Below are 13,362 nucleotides of genomic sequence, written 5' to 3'. Positions count from 1 at the left end.
GAGGCAGCAATGCAAAGGTTAAGTTATTAAATTGTTAAATTATTCATAATTTCAATCATTACAGATATATTTTCCAGACTTCAGCATTCCTGAAGAAGAAAATCCGTGCATAAATTGTGGTTTCAAATGGGGTTTTGAAATTCTCTCTCTCTCTCTCTCTCTCTCTCTCTCTCTCTCTCTCTCTCTCTCTCTCCCCTCCCCTCTCTCTCTCTCTTCAAGTCTTACTTTGTAGTCCTTGCTGTCCTGGAACTCATAATATAGTCCAAGCTGGTCTTCAACTCATAGAGATCTCCCTGCCTCAGCCTTTAAAGGGGTGCACCACCATGATTTTGAAATTCTTGGCATAGCTGTTTCCAGTCTGCCCAGCAGAGGGCAACCGGCCCACAGGACAGTGCTGGTAGACTGCTGGAATCAGCAGTCACAAAGTGCAAATGTGGGTCTCTTGTCCCCAAACAAGAAAAAACTTGTCCTTTTGTTGTGCAGCCTCTCTTCATGCTTTTACTGCTAGCTAACGTCGCATCTTCCACCACAGAGATACTGGAAGGCTGCCTGCATGTCAGACCCTTAACATACTGGGGTGCGTGGGGGAGAGTGGACATGACCAGTACATGGTACTGGTAGAAGCTTCACCCCAGCCTCTAGCACCCATATACCCAAAGAGTCTGAAATGTTCTGGTGGAAGTCCACCCAAGCCCCCTCCTCATCTCTCTCCAAACCCTGCTGCATCTCAGAGAGCCCGTCAAATGATGATCCCTCCCCCATAGATGCTCAAGACCACTCCCACAGGGTATTTAAACTGTCCCCCAGAAAATGGACTATGTAGTTTTCTGGTTTCTCTTTCCCATCTCCTCTCTGGGGTTGGGGTTGGGGTTGGGGTTGGGGTTGGGGTTGGGGGTGGAAAATCATCCAGGAACGCCGTATCCATTAAACATGGGTTTTTTACATTGGCTTTGATTTGGTCTGATTTGGATTGCTGGGGTTGACCTGGCAGCATGAGGCTGCAAGCCCTGTGCTCAGTCCCCATCCTCCTATGGGATTTCACTCACAGGATGAAAATGTAGCCCTTAAGGTAAGAAGAGTTCTGAGATGGTGGCCTTACAACGCAAGTGGGACCCAATGAGAGAACGGAGCACAGCCATCTGTGACTCTCTAAACCTGGCCTACACCAGCCTCTCAATGCAGAGCTCCTAAGTCTGTAGTGTGTTGATCCATGCAGGCTTCCTACAGCCTGGAAGAAAGTGTGATGATGCTACCATAGGCAAAGGCTGAGGAAGGACATAATAAACAGATCAGCTTGTGACCTCTAAAGGTAACTCCAGGTCCTCAACTCCATCAAGGAAAGAATTCAGAGGACACAGGGGAAAGAATTTATTAGGCAAAGGTGTGCAATGGGGGATGTTCTTCTGTATATATGTTTCTCTTATTGGTTGATGAATAAAACACTGATTGGCCAGTAGATGAAGGAAGATAGGCAGGGCTAGGAGATGACAAGGATGCTGGGGAGAGAGGAAGGAGAGAGAGAGAGCCTCGAGAGGGACACCATATAGAGACCAGGAAGATAGGATGTGCCAGGCATTCTCTGGTAAGCCAAGGCCATGTAGAAATACATAGATTAGTAGTTATGGGATAATAATTAAGAGAGAGCTAGCCAGTAAGAAGCCCTAGGCATCGGCCAATAGTTTTATAATTAATGTAGTATCCATGTATTTATTTGGGATTGAAGGACAGCGGGACCTGGTGGGACAAAATCCTTCAGCTACAGGTGTGTGGTCCTCTCAAGAAACACTCAGACTGTGGGATTTTTGCACAGCTATGTCTACACACAATCCTTACTGGAAGGTATCGAAGAAGGAAGGAGGTCCTCACAGGACAGGCACTGAGACATGGTTGGGTGGGACCACATGCCATTCAGTACTGCTGAGTTATCGTGCCCTTTGCTCCTGCACCAGTTTCCCCTCCATTTAAACCTAAAGTTCAAGACAGCATCCAAAGATGGACTTGGGGGAGGGGGTGTCCCAACGTGAGTGCACTGAATAAATATCCTGTCATTCGCTGCCATTGCTCATCTCTTTAACTGGCACACTGGGATCATGGCTGAGCCTAGTTTGTTGGGGTTGGTGGAGCTGGTATGAAAAGGGTGTTTTTTACTTAGACGCACATCAGCTCTAGAGGATGAAATGGCAGGCTGTGTTAGTTCCTGCCAGTCTATCTCAGCTTCAGAGGCAGTTCAGGCATCACCTGCCTCCAGGTGCCTTTCCACTGTCAGCTATGCAACGAATGCACCCCTTCAAAATGCCCGACCGTCACAGTCCCCTCTCATTTCTCTTGCCTTTCTTGCCCCTCTCTTGCCTGTTCTCTCTATCTGCCTCTCTCAGGTCCCTACCCCCTTTTGCTCTTGCACACGCCCCTTCCCCTTCCCCCAATAAACATCTTGCACTAACTCTATTGCACGTGGCATGTTCTCTAGGGGCATACCTTGACAGGTACCCCCTCACTGCTTTTTATTCTTTCAGGCTGTTCCTGTGGGTTAAACCGTGGGATGTCTTGGAGACATTGGACAGAGCTTGGTTTCTTGCAGACTTCCAATGAGCTGTCTTGAAAACGCTCAGCAATGGCGCATTTGACTCTAGGAAGAGTCACAAGCTACTGGATTAACTGATGTCTATCAACACAGTGTTAGACCCCCGAAAACTCAAGTATCCGGGGTCCCAGGCCACGTTCGCGGTCACCCCAATCACCAGGAGGATTCGAGAGCTTGCTGCAAACTGCACGAGGCTTTATTGTAATTTAACGAGCTAACCCCATGTTAGCTCGGGTCTTTCACCCATCCGCCATGGCGGACAGCTAGAAAAGACGGCTCCTAGGGGCTCCCAAAAGATCTTATAGGGCAGCGTAAGGGGAATGTCTAGGGGTACGCACAGGCTTACGCACAGGCTCACGATTGGTGTGCTTCCAGACTTGGAGGGCTTGCCCTGTGTTGATTGGTCAACTGGTTGTTATGGCCCATAGGCCCTCCCAGGGTGGTTGCTATGCTCTACGTGTCATTGCTGTGCGCTTGTCCGTAAAGCACACCCAGGGTCGTAAAGCATAGCGCCACCAGCTAACTTCTGATTGGCTCCTTGTCATGAGACAGGCATCTGACTTTCTAGTGACTAACTTCTGATGGGTTCCTTGTCACGAGACAGGCATCTGACCTCTAAGTGACCAAGGCAGGTTTATGGCAAGCACGTGTTTGGCTGTTATGGCTGCCGAAAGGGAAGCTGGTTCCTTCAACAGTTAGGAAACACTGCCTTTCATGAGTGACAGGATATTGGGTTCCTTTATCCTTGGCCCTAAGAGGCTGCTGTTCAGTTTAGAGAAGTCATACAATGGACAACTGCAGAGCTCTGTGCAGGGGTAGTGAAAGGATGCTTCCATCCTAGAGTGATGGAATTTTTGAAAACTGGGTAGTAGTCTTAGCTTCAAATCTGGCGAGGTCTTTTGTTGTTGTTTGTTTTTGTTTGTTGTTCTTTCTTTTGTTTAGAGTCAAAACTAGTATTGTGTGGTGGTTGTGCACAACTTTAACCCCAGGGCTCAAGAGGCAGAAGCAGATGATCTCTTTGAGTTCCAGGCCAGCTTGGACTACAGAATGAGTTCTAGGACAGCCAGAGCTATTATACAAAGAAGCCCTGTCTTGAAAAACAAAAACAAGCAAAACTAATATCAAACCAGGGATCTTTAGAGAATAAAAATTATTTTTAGCCAGGTGGTAATGGTGCACGCCTTTACCAACACTTGGGAGGATGAGACAGGTTGATCTCTGAGTTCGAGGCCAGCCTGGTCTACTGATCAAGTTCTAAGACAGCCACCAAAGCTACAGAGAAACCCTGTCTTGAAAAACCATGGAGCCACCGAGGGCCGAGGCACAGTGCTGGGGAGGCAGAGACCACCCTGATCTATATGGCAAGTTCCAGATGGCAGAGCTGCACAGTTAAGACCCTGAACAAAAAATAACAACAAACAAACAAGGGAAACCAACCATGACAACTTCACATACTATTTTCAAATTCCCCCACCCCCTAATCTGTTATAATTTTGCACTACCAGTAAAGAGTGAAGGGTTCTAGCAGGTCCGAGAATGGCAGACATGGCACTGGTAGGCCTTACCTTCCTCCTTCCCTCTCTCTGGTAAACCATGGATTTCATCCCTAAAACTAGTCCCAGAGGTCTATTCTTTTATTTGCATTCTTTTCTTATGCTAGGCTTATTCCTAAGGCTAATCACCAAGGTGCTCACTGAAGTCCAGCAATCAAAAGCCCCCTTAGGCTGCCTTAATTAACGTGAGCAATCCAAACATCCCACTGCTTCCTAGGCCACTGTAACACAGACCTCCTGTTTTCTGTCATGGCCCGGCTTGTCTCAGCTTTAACCCACGACAGCCATGAGGTTTTACCTGAGTGGGGGTGTGTGAACTTGGAAGCTTCTAGGAACCCAACGACGATAAAGACCAAACACAGGCATCTTGTCACCTTTAGAGAGCTCTCAGTTCCATGTTTTGGAACTAGAGCCATTGTTTATTAGCCATCTTTTCTGGTGTCCCTTAATCATCCTGCTAGTACCACGAGGCAACCATTTCTCCTTTTTTCCCTTGCTGCTCTCTCCAGCTCTGGCCTTCTCGCCCACTTCGTTCCTCCCCTTCTCCGCTCCTACCACCAGCACTTCTGGCCAGGTGAGGGCCTATTCAGATGCTGAGGCACATACAGATGCAAATAAGAGGCATATTACCCTCAGGCCAGGTAAACAGTTAATTAACAATACAATGGCCACTCAGAGCTCCCTGGCGCCACCTCTGTTTATGTGGCCAGGGCCTGGAACCCAGAATATTCCATAACAGGGATATTTGGTCCCCCAGTTTTCCTCTTAAAAATCACACCTGTAAGATCATTCGCTGCTGTGTTCTGCCTAAGTCAGAAATCAGCCACTTTACTTTTCTTCCATGCTTGATAAATAATCTCTCTGTGAAAATAGGTGTTTGGGTGTGGTTTGTGCCTAATCGGGGTCCAGGAGGGTGCACCCCTCCCTAACCCCTGCTGTGTGTACGGGGGAGGAGGGAATCCCTTCTAAGAGTGACTGAGCCACACTTCTGTGGGAGAAATAAAGCATCTTAAAGTCACACCGTTTGTGGTGGCCGAACCAAAATGGGAAGACCAGAACCCGAGACTCCTGTGTTTGTCTCTGCACTTTGTTGCAGTCACTGTGCTACACAGCCTGGGCTTTTATCATTTTATTCCGGGGTCAGCAGACAACCGCCCGGCACTTTGTGACTCTGCTTGTTTGCAGAGCTCAGTTGCGACTGAGGATCAGAATAACAGTGATTTTTTTTTTTCTTTTTCTTAATGAGTCCAAGTGTACTCTTGGTTCCTAGCAGTTGCATGTGCAATGTGAAAACAGACAGCAGTGGGCGTGAACTGTGAATCACCGCAATAGACAGGCATACGTGAGTCGGAGTGCCTGCATCTCATGTTACCATTGTCTCTGGGGTTCATTGTCTAGCCCATCTACTGTAGCTAATTAGCCACAGCTGCACTTCGCATAGGGCTTCCTGTGTGCTGATCACTCATGTTCAATGGGAGACCACACTCTGCATTCCTTCAATTTGTGTCTTCCTAATTAAACTGCAAATGCTGATTGCTTCTTCCTCTTGACCGGAAAAGCTTAGATTTTTATCACCAAGTCCCTAGGCTTCTGTTTTTATCAAAACGTTTTTTTTAAAGCCCTGACCCTAAGGACCCGGGCAGACTGGACAACAGAGATAACTTTTAAATAGTTATCTCATTTCCTAATTGACAAAAACTGTCACGGTGTGATGACCTAGCAGGATCTGATGTGTATTACAAAAGTGACAAAGATTCTACACTGCAGTGGCACTAGAGAGTACGAAATCACTCCTTCCTTTGTATGGCAGCCACCAGTCTGTCATCTCTTAGTCTTTAAAATGAAAAACTCTACTTGACCTGTATATGCTTAAGGAGAAATTACAGTAATTGATTTAACACTTGGGGCCGGGCATAACAATTATGGAATACAATTTGGCTATCCAAGGTAACGTGCTAATAATATCACTGTTTACAAAATAATTATGATGGTGGTGGTAGTGGCGGCGGAGGGTGGTGGTGATGTCACTGTTTACTGCCAGGTCATCTCCTAACACACTGGTAAGGATAAGACCGATAGAACATAAGACATGAAAGCTGGAAAGGACCCGGAGGACGCCCTAGTTCAAACTTAGTTGGCAAAAGAGTAAACAAAGTGAGGAACCAGCTTCCCTTTCAGCAGCCATAACAGCCAAACACGTGCTTGCCACAAACCTGCCTTGGTCACTTAGAGGTCAGATGCCTGTCTCGTGACAAGGAACCCATCAGAAGTTAGTCACTAGAAAGTCAGATGCCTGCCTCGTGACAAGGAACCAATCAGAAGTTAGCTGGTGGCGCTATGCTTTACGGCTCTGGGTGTGCTTTACAGACAAGTGCACAGCAATGACGTAGAGAGTATAGCAACCACCCTGGGAGGGCCTATGGGCCATAACAACCAGTTGACCAATCAACACAGGGCAAACCCTCCAAGCCTGGAGGCACACCAATCGTGAGCCTGTGTGTACCCCTAGACACTCCCCTTACGCTGCCCTGTAAGATCTTTCAGGAGCCCCTAGGAGCCGTCTTTTCTGGCCATCCGCCTTGGCGGGTGGATGAAAGACCCTAGCTAACATGGGGTTAGCTCGTTAAATTACAATAAAGCCTCGTGCAGTTTGCAGCAAGCTCTCGAATCCTCCTGGTGATTGGGGTGACCGAGAACGTGGCCTGGGACCCCGGATACTTGAGTTTTCGGGGGTCTAACACCATAATAGAGGGAAACATTTTAGGTTTACAGAGAAATCAGGCACTAGGGAAATGTCTGGAGATCTACAAAGATGACACCAGCTAACAATCTAAGCAACAGAGGAGAGGCTACCTTAAATGACCTCCCCTGATAATGAGATTGACGACTGACTTATATGCTACCCGATAGCCCTCATCCAGCAGCTGGTGGAAGTAGAAGCAGATACCCACAACTTATCACTGAACTGAACTGGAATCCAGATGCAGAGAAGGATGAGTAAATAGCAAAGGGGTCCAGGCCAGGCTGGTGAAACCCACAGAAACAGCTGACCTGAACATCGGGGAACTCTTGCTCCCCAGACTGATAGCTGGAATACCAGCATGGGACTGATCCAGACCCCAGGAACATGGGTTTCAGTGAGGAAACCTCAGAAATCTATGGGACCTCCTGTAGTAGTTCAGTACTTATCCCTAGCATAGGTGTGGACTTTGGGAGTCCATTCCACATAGAGAAATACTCCCTGAGCCAAGACACATGGGGGTGGGCCTAGGCCCTATCCTGAAGGATATGATAGACTCTGATGACACCCTATGGAAGGTCTCACCATCCAGGGGGAGGAGAAAAGGTAGGGTTTTAGTTGGGGGGATAGTTAGGGAGGTCGGGAGGGAGAGGGGAACTGGGATTGTCATGTAAAACAATCTTGTTTCTAAATCAATTTTTTTAAAAAATCTGAGAAAGAAAAAAAAGAATACACAGCCATCAAACTTTCAAACACCAATTTTAAAGGGGTTGCGACTAAACCAGGGGTGGTGATAACAGTCCTGAAACCCCAGGGCTCTGGAGACCGAGGCAAAAGGATTTCAAGTTTGAAGCCTGAGCCACATGGTGAGACCGACCTCAACCAAACAAGGCTGTTTCTACAAAGCACTCTTGGAGGGAATGCTATGTCTTCCCAGGAAAATTCTTTGTTTTTCTGCTGAAACAAAGTCAGTGTCTGTGGATATACCGAAATCTCTACCTGACATGCATGAAAGCTAAGCTATGATCTTCTGGGAGCTTCCAGAAAGGCATTTGCTTTCCTGGGAAGAAGGTTGCTCATTGTTCACCAACCGGTCCTCACTGGCTGAGCCTAAGACTCTGAAATGGCATAAGGCAGCAATAGCTATGATGTGACAATTTTATAAATTAACTATGAAATTGTCCCTCACAAGCTCATGTGTTGAAATGCTTGAATACCAGCCTGGTGCAGTTTGGGGAGGTTGTGAATTGTTTTTAACTTCATTTTTTTTGTTTGTTTTTTTTTTGGGGGGGGGGCGTTGGTTTTGGTTTTGGTTTTTCCAGATAGGGTTTCTCTGTGGTTTTGGAGGCTGTTCTGGAACTCACTTTGTAGACCAGGCTGGCCTTGAACTCACAGAGATCCACTTGCCTCTGCCTCCTGAGTCCTGGGATTAAAGGTGTGTACCACCACTGCCCGAATTAACTTCATTTCTTTTTCTGAGAATTTCATATATGAGTACTGTATTTCCATCATTTTGACCTCCCTCTAACTTCTCCCATGTCCCCTCTCCCCCACTGACTATCAAATTCATGACCTTTTTTAATTATTAGACATACACACACAAACCCAATCCATTTAGTACTGTTCATATGTACATGTATTTAGTGTTGACCACTTGGAATTGGATAACCTATCAACCAGGACCTTGGAAGAGTGATTAGGCCCCCTTACCCACACCTTTAAAGTGAAAAAAAAAAAAAAAGATATAATAATCAGACTGGTCTAAGGTAGTTTGTCGTGGCAGCCTAAGCAGGTTAATACACAGCCATTCTGTAGAGAGGACAGGACATCACTTTCTTCATTCAGCTACCTTATATGAATGCAAGGGCTACCCAGAGAGATACAGAAAGAAAATGCCTGTCTGTATTGGTCTCAGACACATCTGCCATGTAATAGCAGACTGCCAATGACCTACAGACCTATAGACCTACAGTCCATCACAAATAAGAAGTTGTATAACCAGAAGGAAGTGGATTCTGCCAACAACCAGGAACACTGGAGGAGCTCCAAGCTCCATCTAAGAGCCAGCCTGGCTGATGGCCACATTATGGCCTGTGGAACAGGTCCAGCTAAGCCATGCCTGAACTCCACAACTGTGGGAACATAAGATAGCGAAGGGTTTTATGCCACAAAGTGTATGGTCACTAGATACATAGCAAGAAGGCTAACGCATACCTGCTGATGGATTTTCTGTATCCCAGGGTCAGAGAAGGAAGTAAGGCAGGTGACATTCATATGACTCTAAGCCAAGCACGCTCATTGACACCCAGGAGTCCCACTGGACCAGAGAAAAGAAAGACAAGTTATGATATGTGGAACCCTACCACCCTCAAACAAATTTTCTCTCAAGGTTTGATGGAGTAGAACCACAGCATAATTTGAGAAACACTATCAAGCCGACCAAAAATTGGCTTCACCCTCTGTCCTGGCTGTCAATTTGATACAACCTACACTCAACTGGAAAGAGGGAACATCAACTGAGGGACTGCCTGAATCAGATTGGTTGATTAAAGTGAGAGGGCCTAGCCCACTGTGGGTGGTACCATCCCTAGGCAGATGAATGAAGGATGCTATAGAAAGATAGCTAAACATAAACATGAGCCCGAGCCTGAGCCTGGGTCAGAGAGTGAGTCAGCAAGCAGCATTCCTCTCCAGAGTTTATTTGAGCACCTCCCTAGAGTTCCTGCCCTGACTTCACTTACTGACAGTTTGTAACCTGGAAGTGTAAGCCAAATAAATCCTTTCCTTCCCAAGATGATTTTGGCCAGTGTTTTATCACAGCAACGGAAAAGCAAGCCAGTACACCTTGCTATCTTGAAATCTCAGACATCCATCGGCAGGAGGTATCTCTATGCAATAATAAGTATCCTGGGATCATTCTTTTAAAACACGTATGCCTGAGCCCCACCCATGACCCTGCAGTCAAGTCTGTATTCTTATAAAAGACACTCATATCCGGGAACTAGCCACAGCAAAACATCAACCCAAATGCATTCCATAAAGTGAGGTGTCAGACACAGAAAAACAAACACTGCACACCCACTCATACATGTGGAAGCTAAAAACTCCAGGTCACTAGAACAGAAAGTAGAACGATTACCAAGGGACAGGAGTGAGCATCAGGGAAGGACAGGGACGGGGAGGGGGTGGTTGACAGGTACAGTTGCATAGAAGAACTCTGAACATTCAGGAACCCAACAGACACTATGGTTGACATTGGTAATTGAATATGCCAAAACAAAAAACAAAACAAAACAAAAAACCGGATCTGTTTCTGTTTCCATGCTGTGTTGCTGCCATGAGGACCAGCCTTCAGCAGCTCAGGATTTGAGGGGGAGCCATGAAATCGAGCAGACTAATCACACAATTGACTTTTCTATCTGAGGATGTAAAACTTAATTTTGGGGGGCTGGTCATTGGGGCAAACTTAACTCCCTGGGGCTGGCGAAAAAGGAAAACACACACACACACACAAACACACACACACACCCTTTAGAGTCTTTCTATCATATCTCTCTTTTATCTCTTTCTTTTCTTACCTCTATCCAGATGTATCCCTTCTGTGTATTCTTAATTTATATCCCTTACAGCTTATTTGCCCAGTCAGAATCTTTCAAGCAGTATAAAAATTACACTGTGGTGACATTCTATTTTTCAAGTGAACAACTGCAGTGAATACAAGAAAGAAAAAAAAAAAAAAAAAGCATGTTTCCCATTTCCCTTACACGATTATATCATGTATTACAGGTGAAAAACAAATTATCTCCAAAACCCCACACACATTCATGTCCAAGCAACTTCTTATAGATTAAGCATGCAAGATACTTTTCTCAGCCAGTTCTTTTGCTGGCAGGCTGCATTTTTTCAGTTACAAGGAAAAGATCGATTGCTTTATTATTTATCTTAAAAGCAAGAGCTACATCCCAGGAGCTCCCAGAATGACCTGCAGGCTCAGAGTCTCCTTCCACCAGCCTTTGTTACTTCTTAGATAACCTTGGGTAACAGCCTTGGGAATCTTGTAAGTTTCAGGAACTTCACAAGCCTTGTAAGTTTTGTTTACTTCCGGAGTCTGAAGTTGCCTCCCTCCTGACCAAATGTTTGAATTAGGAGGTTATTGGTGTACAACATCCCAATACAAAGACATGATGTCAAAGGTTGTGGGTATGCCATTCCCTTCATGTGACCATGCTGACCTATATGTCTATTAAATGTCATAATATGCACAATTATGTACCAATTATTGTTAAACATCACTTTAAACCCATTCTAGATACAATTGGAATTATGCAATCAAGTGCTCACATTTTCTGTTTATTTTAATCTCTGCACTAGAAAGAGCCCTTCTCCCCTTGAGGTCAGCCCGGATTCCCAGTCCTATCCTGAAGCCATCTCTGCCTCCATGTTCTCTATTGGAGGTTGTTGCCAGCTCTCAGGTCAATGTGCAACCTGTTCATTTTGTCCCAGTGCGGGCACCACGGACCTGCTGCCCTCCCCCTTCGGCTGTGCCCAGCTAATTAATACCTGCTGCTACCAGGCTCCAGGCACAGGTCAATCCCCTCTGCTCCATGTCTTTCTTAGGTTTCTCTTGCTCTTATAAAACCCCATGACCAAAAACAACTTGGGGAAGAAAGGGCTTATTTCAGTTTACACTCCATCAGAAAGGAAAGTCAAGGCAGGAACTAAAGCAGAGGCCACAGAGGAATGATGCTTACTGGCTTGCTCTCCAAGGCTTGCTGGACCAGGGATGACATCACCCGAAATCGGCTTGGCCCTCTCACATCCACCACTAATTAAGAAAACGTAGCTGAAACTTGCCTACTGGCCCTTCCCATGGAAATATTTTCTCATGGAAGTTTCTTCTTTCCAGACTCTGGAGATCTGAAAGGGGACGTGACCTGGAGAAAGGGGAGGTGACCTGGAGAAGCTCTCTGAGACTCAGTTTACCTCTGACAGCTCTACCCTCCCCTGACAAGATGGGGATGTGAAAGACTGCCAAGCATGCCAGAGTATCAATGATGCCTCACTCCACCTGGTGTCACTTGGTCAGGCCTTGGCATTCCCAGCTGTGACCTCTGCTCCCACTACCCTCAACACATACCCGTACACCTCCCTCAGTGCACATGAGTTCCTAGTAACACTTGCTTCAGACATACCTGACTAGTTCGTGCCGAGCCATCGCTCCAGCTCACTAATTTACATCTTGATGGACCTTTGGCTATTCTACTCATCTTTCTTAGTGCAGTGAGATAAATATTTGAAATACAAAAGATGGCATGTATTGACTTTTCAGATTATGAGACCACTCCACAGAGAACATGTTTTCTGTCAGTGATTTAAGGGAGGAGAGGCGCCTAGCATTTTATTTTTGAAAGTGGAGCACTTTCCAGTTAAAATTGCCATTCTAGCAGGGCATTGGTGGCGCATGCCTTTAATCCCAGCACTCGGGAGGCAGAAGCAGGAGGATTTCTGTGAGTTCGAGGCCAGCCTGGTCTCCAGAGCGAGTGCCAGGATAGGCTCCAAAGCTACACAGAGAAACCCTGTCTCGAGAAATAAAAAAATAAAAAATGAAATAAATAAAATAAAAAATAAAATAAAACTGCTATTCTAACCACAGATTATATATGACGTATATAATTCCTTTTGGTCTATTAAAAAAAAAAAAAAAAGGACTGGTCAGGGATACAGCTATGGCTCAGTGGTTAAGAGCACTGGCTGCTCTTGCAGAGGACCTGGGTTTGCTTCCCAGCAACCAAATGGCAGCTCACCACCATCTGTAACTCCAGGTCTAAGGGATATGATGCCCTCTTCTGGCCTCTTCTGGCATTGCATGCATGTGGTGTACAGACATACATTCAGGCAAGCCTTCATACACAATTTAAAACAAAAACAAACAAACAAACAAACAAACAAACAAAAAACTAAAATTACCAGTCATCTTATCGTTTGTCTTTTACAGTTCCCACCTCCATTTCATGTACCTTCCTAATAACGGTGCAAGGAAGAGGATAACTGACAACCGGAACTGAGTCCCTGCTCACCCAGGTCCAACACAGCTGCTGAAGGATGCACCTACATCCCCGCCTCTGTCCTTGTTCGCTGGGCTGCCGCTCTTGTTCAACTATTCTTGGATTCCCAGAAGCCCTGACATAGTCCCATTCATCCCTATTTCTTTGTAATGCAGGAATAAACTATTTGTAGGCAAATTGGCATACTTCACTTCCGAAGTAAAATTATTTCCATTCATCTTCAAAAAAAAAAAAAAAAACCTAGCATTTATGAATAAGTCAACCCTTTATGTTGCATTGTTTTTCTCTGATCTATTTCCTCTCCTCTGAGTCTCCTCAACCCTCCAGCCCCAGGTTCTCTGGAATGCAGTGAGTCATGGGGATCCAGACACTGAAACATCTGTCCTCAGCTCTGGCCCTGGATTGCTCTAGAACCACGGAACT

At 45.8% G+C, this 13,362-nt stretch overlaps 1 protein-coding gene across 1 annotated transcript in view; it reads right to left on the bottom strand.

Annotated features, from left to right (window-relative positions):
* Positions 1–10,821, bottom strand: part of Mtus2 (microtubule associated scaffold protein 2) — a 371,456-nt gene extending 360,635 nt beyond the window's left edge. The window contains exons 1-2 of the mRNA XM_027413702.2: positions 10,453–10,821; positions 9,089–9,191 (exon numbers count right to left, since the gene is read on the bottom strand). The gene's annotated coding sequence lies outside the window, so the exon portion shown is untranslated. The remainder of the gene's footprint in view (positions 1–9,088; positions 9,192–10,452) is intronic.
* Positions 10,822–13,362: the final 2,541 nt, after the last annotated feature.

This window comes from Cricetulus griseus, chromosome 4, assembly GCF_003668045.3.
Source record: "Cricetulus griseus strain 17A/GY chromosome 4, alternate assembly CriGri-PICRH-1.0, whole genome shotgun sequence".
Taxonomy (NCBI): domain Eukaryota; kingdom Metazoa; phylum Chordata; class Mammalia; order Rodentia; family Cricetidae; genus Cricetulus; species Cricetulus griseus.
Note: the sequence above shows the minus strand (reverse complement) of the source record. Positions and strands in the feature narration are given on the sequence as shown.